Below are 6,000 nucleotides of genomic sequence, written 5' to 3' on the forward strand. Positions count from 1 at the left end.
ATAGCTCTTGTTGCATGGGAATTATAGAGCCTGTTTTCAAGTAGAAAGTCTGATTTAATCCGGTGGAAGTGAAATGGAATGTGTGACCATGTGATACAGCCTAGGATGGGCATTTAAACACAAACCAACTACTCTCAATACATCTGGTTCAGTAAGTGTGTCACATCTGTTAGATCCAACTGTGAACTCAGTGGTTCAAAAGGTTACTCCAAATAAAGAAGTTTTTTAAAGTAATTCTTCCTAGGCAACGACAATGTTAACAACTTTCTCAATAGAAGGGAAAATAAAGAATAGGAAAAATCAGAAAGGCTGAAGGATGGAATATAAATATAATAGAAAAACAGCCAAAAACACTGCTGTAGAAGATTAGCCAAACTTTGCCTTGTGAAACTCTATCTCTGAAAAAGTAAACTCATACCAGCAGGTTGGTCCAGGAAACTCTTAGAGCATACTTTAAACAGGCTAGTACACTCTTTGGAAATACGAAAAACTTCAATGACACATTCAAAACAGAATTTCTCTGAGAGATTTTGGAGTTTCTGATTTAGATTCTTAGCATGGAATGAATAATTTCTTCCTAAGATTGGTTCTTATTGTGATTTTGGATTAAATTCTGGCTATCATCTAAGTAATACTTTGCCAGAGGAAAGAATATGAATTGAAGAAAGTAAAGAGCACAAATAACAGAGGAAAGGAGGGAAGAAATGGAGAAAGGAAGGGAAGGGAAGAAAGGAGAGGGAAGAAAGAAAGGGAAGGGAAGAAAAGAGAGGGAAGAAAGGAAGGGAAGGGAAGAAAGGAGAGGGAAGAAAGGAAGGAGGGAAGGAAGGAAGGAAGGAAGGAAGGAAGGAAGGAAGGAGGAAAGGAAGGAGGGAAGGAAGGAAGGATAAGGAGAGGAAGATCAAGAGGAAGGAAGATGAAGACCAAGAGTGGCTATTGGCATTGGTGATGATGACAGTATAAAAAATGCCTAATAACCAGGAGTGTCTGACATTCCAGGTCTTTCCCATCACCCATTTGTGTGTCACTTACAAAGTAATCCTAAAACAATTATATAATAAACATATTGCCAGATATCAGGGGCTACTTTCCAGAAAAGATTAGCATGATTTTCTGCTCTCCATCGTTATTTATAACTCAGAGAAAAAGGCCAAAACGAACTCCACATGAATCAAAACTCTCAACATCTGGTCAGGTTTATTGCCAAATGAGTACTGGTTTTAGATAAAACCTGACGTTGTATAATTAATTGGTTCTACCAAACAACATTGATAGACAGACAAGGATGCTTCATCCTTGTAGCAATTGCAGGTATCTGAAGCAGATGGGAATGGTGTTACTTTTTGTAGCAGTCATGGCTGCAGAGACCTCATGAGAAGAAAAGCTTCTCTAGCGGACAGCACCTACAACAGCTGAATGAGTGACAAGGAGATTTAGCCAATTCCAAGGAATGTAGCCTTATTTGGCCTGCCCAAATAAGGTGGGATGGGATGCATGCTGTGGATTGTTCACCATTGCATATTGCTCCCTCTCTAAAAACAATAAACATTTCTGTAACTGTATTCCTCACAATTATTTTATTTCAGGAATTTTCACTTTGTGAAGAGTGGTGAGATAGCCTTGTGTCAAAGAGGTTCGTAGAGTAACAGTCTCATGTGATGGCTGAGAATAATGGAAATTATTTAGGAATCCTGAGCTGGGGAAAAGAAGGAAGTGTTAGTAGGTAAATTTTAGTTGGTTGGTTCTTTTCTTAATAAAAATTTGGATTGTTGGTAATTTGCCTAGCTAGAAAACTAATTTTTCTGTCTTTCTTTGTGGACCTTCCAGCCCATGTATTAAAGTTTTGATCAATAAGAATGTAAGCTAAAATTTGATAGCTAATTTCCATGAAAGCAACTTCTGAGATGTTGGCTTCCAGTTCTTGGTTATGGTTTTTCTACATGGTAGCATTTGTGGTTTTATGAATAGAGTTGAGAAAGCCAGTTTACACACTGAAGAAATTCCGTCACAGATGCATGAGAAGAAAAGACACATGTAAATATGAGAGAAATAGAGCATAGGCCAACATCAATCCTGTGAAGACATTGTTATAGAGACTGTATTGTCTAAATATGATTTCTTGATTTAAGAAAAATAAATGTCAATTGTTTGGACAAGCCAGTATCTTGGTGCAAGGAATTCTGAATAAACAAAAAAATGTATAGATTATAGTATGCCCTACTCATAACAGAGGAAATATATTGTAATTCCTCTGTAACTATGTACCTGTTGTACTTACAATACATTGTCTAGCCTGTGTTGTCAGAGCCAAAGCTTCACTGCAGAATATATTTGTTTATACGGCTCATGCTTCCTCTCTTCTTTGGGAAAAGATATTCCCTGGTTTGAAACATTACTTCCTGCATCATACATTCCACTCCAATGTCTTTAGAATAGGACCTATCATTTTCTTAAATAATGTTTCTATTTTCATGATGATTAATGGAGTCATGAGCCATCAAAGCAGATTATTATGTTAAGAACTCCAACCTCCAGCCTCAAAAACTGACTTGGAATGAAGAAAATAAAAAGATAATGAATCATATTACTTCCTGGGAATTTTCAAATTTTATCCTCTTGTAAAGGGGTATATTCAACTCAAAATCACTGAAAAAAGACAGATAAAACTATGAGGGCTCTTGCTGCAAATGAGTCTGTGGACTCATTTTTCTGATATCTTACTATGGGTTGTTAAATTCTGTTAGATACATGTCATCAGCATTCATTTATTTGAATTTTCATAATAGAATATTATCACATGTCTTCTCATTGATGCATATAATTGTAACCATAATTTAAAAATTGAAATCATGGGCGATTAGTTTAAAAACTTACATACATTAGAGATCCAAGCTAAAGCTGTGATAAATCATATTTTATATAGTATAATAGCTGTAATAAATGAAAATTAATTCTTCCCTCTTTCATTAAGCATTCCTTTTAAAAACTCAGAATTTTAGACAAAAAATGAACTTGTCCAAAATAATTTGTGCCAACAACATTTTTGTTTTAAATGAGGGTTAAAAATGCTTTTTTTAGAAGGCTGTGGCTCATGCCTGTAATCCTAGCTACTTACAAGACTAAGACCTGGAGGAGTATGGTTCAATCCCAGCTGGAGCAGAAAAGTAGAGACTCTACTGGTATAGACTCCATTTCTACCAGTAAGAAGCTTATAATGGAGGTATGGCTCAAGGGGAAACACTAGCTGTGAGCAAGACAGTCCAGTGACAAAAAAGGCCACTGAGTTCAAGTTCTGGGACTTGAAATAAATAAAAAAAACAAACAAATAAATAAAAAATTAAGAGCGCTTAAAAGATTTTACTTCACATTATCTTATAATTGGTGTTTCTTTTTTAATGAATACAAAGAAAGCAATTTATTTTATACTCCTTTCAAATGAAATATCAAACTTGTCAACACAGCGTGCATTCACTCATGAAAGAAAACACATCAAAACTCTCCCCGATTTTTTCAAAGGCAATAAAATCAGGAAGTATTTTAATAAGGATTTTTAAAAGCAACTTTATAGTTACTGTTAATGTGTTGTACAGAGGGGCTACCAATTCATAAGTGAAGTAATGAGCACATTTCTTTTTTGGACAATGTCACCTTTTCCTTTCATTTCCCCCAGTTTACCACTCACAAGTCATTTTCCTATGGTGTACACTGAATAGCATGATTGCTATTTGTTCACCTTTTCTCCCTCCCTTTCTGGGCCTCCCTCAACCTCCTCCAGAAGAAAAAAAAAAGCAAAATAAACACCATCACTAATAGCAACAACAACAGCAACAGTAACAAAAACAAAAACAAAACCCTTGCAATTCCTTGAGTTCCTCCATTTCCTGGAGTTCTTTTCAATAGATAATATTTTAAATATTCAGAGAAGCTACACTTTTTCCCCCCCTAAGGGTATCCTCTTTTAATCTGACTTTGTGTGAATGTCTGTGGTCCTATACAGGTTGTCACGTCCAGTTATATTTTAGCTTTGACTTCCACATATGAGTGCCATTTTTCTCTCTGAGCTTGACAGGATTTGTTCTAGGTCCAGCCATCTCTCTACAAAGTAATCAGTGTTTCTTGAACATCAGCAGAACAATAGGAAAACATTTTTCAAGGAAAACATCTTCATACACATAGTGTTGTCAGAAGGAATTAGTTGATGTGCAACATTACCAAAGCTATTATGCTTTTATGTATTACTGTGTAGTAAATAATATTCTCTTTAATCAGTTTAAGTATCTGTCAAGAATGGAACCATTATAGTGTCTACTAAAATGCCTTTTGTTTAATCATGAGTATTCTATACCTCTTGCATGTTTGATTCAATTCTCTTACCACAGCTCTCCCCCTGCACAATAAAGTTTTTATTTATATTGTAGATGCAGCCATTTCTATTTTACTTAACACAAAGCTCCATTTATAAGTAAAGCATCAGTGGCCGAGTATTATATGACAAAATGGTGACATTCTTGTGAGGTTAAAAACTTATTAAGAAATTACCTTATTCTGTAAAGTGTCAACAATTCAGAATTATATCTGAAAATGTTGTTTCTTTTTAACTTTAGAGAAAGTTCACAAAGATGTACAGGATATCTATAGTGAGAAATGTTTTTTGTTATAGAATAAACCTAAGTTAGTTACATGAATCATTTTAGGGGGATGATTGGTCTGAAACTATTATAAACAGAGAGGAAAAGTGAGCACACCAAAATAGTACACATCATGACTGCCCAAATGTTAGTTCCTATAACTAATGTGGCAAATATTGTTTTTAGATGATTAGCAATAGAAAAGCAAACAAACTCCTTTTTTGTTATATCTGAACTATAATCATTGAAACTAGAAAGAGCTGATTCTGTTAATGAACAGAAAATTGGAAGGAACACAAAATGAAAATGGTTTCAGATACTTGGCCAAACAAAAAAACAAACAAAACAATAACAAGTTAGAAGCAAATAAAGTAAGCTTTATGATAGTTTCAAATTTCTGGCTGGATAAACCTCCCTTGCTGTAGTACTTGAAGTAGTATGACAAACACAGATACAGTAGTAACTGGTATGAGAGAGAAAAGAAAAAATGTGGAAGACTTGGATGACTTGATTCTAGGATTTACTGTGACATTGTCCCAGGTAGCTATATGATATTGGTGTAGGCATAGATCAACTGGTTGCTGGAACAAAAGGTACAATTTAGAACTGGGCCAAAACACTTATATTTAATATCTTTTTACGTTAAAGAAAACTTCATTTTTGCAGAAGATTTTCACTGGTTATAGAATTTTAGCACCTTAGTGAGATTGCTCTATTTTCTTCCAAAATCTGTGAGTTTTGGTCAGGAGTTTAATGGTACTGTATTTGGGTTTCAGGAGCTTCTTGCATTTTTAAATATGCCTTTCATTAAATTTGGAAGTTTTCAGAGGGTTTTTGTTTTTTGTTTTTTATTTTTTTGGTCGGTCTTGGGCTTGAACTCTGGGCCTGGGCTCTGTCTCTCAGCTCTTCAGCTCAAAGCAAGTGCACTACCTCAAGCCACAGCACCACTTCCGGCTTTTCTAGTGGTTTATTGGAGATCAGAGTCTCACGGACTTTTCTGCTCAGGCTGGCTTTGAACTGTGATCCTCAGATCTCAGCCTCCTGAGTAGCTAGGATTACAGGTGTGAGCCACCACCTGCGCCCGGCTTTCAGAGGTTTGTTTTTTTTGGGGGGGTCTGGTCGTGGGGCCTGAACTCTGGGTCTGGGCGCTGTCCCTCAGCTCTTCAGCTCAAGGCTAGCGCTCTACCACTTGAGCCACAGTGCCACTTCCGGCTTTTTTCTTTTTTGCTTATGGGGTGCTGAGGAATCGAACCCAGGGCCTCAGGCATGCAAGGCAAGCGCTCTACCACTGAGCCACCTTCCCAGCCCCTTTCAGAGGTTTTTGTCATTTAAAAATTCTTTTTCTCTGTTGTCTCTCTCTTCTTTTGCTGAGACT

This window comes from Dipodomys merriami, unplaced genomic scaffold, assembly GCF_024711535.1.
Source record: "Dipodomys merriami isolate MVZ:Mamm:240054 unplaced genomic scaffold, mDipMer1.0.p SCAF_4, whole genome shotgun sequence".
NCBI lineage: Eukaryota > Metazoa > Chordata > Mammalia > Rodentia > Heteromyidae > Dipodomys > Dipodomys merriami.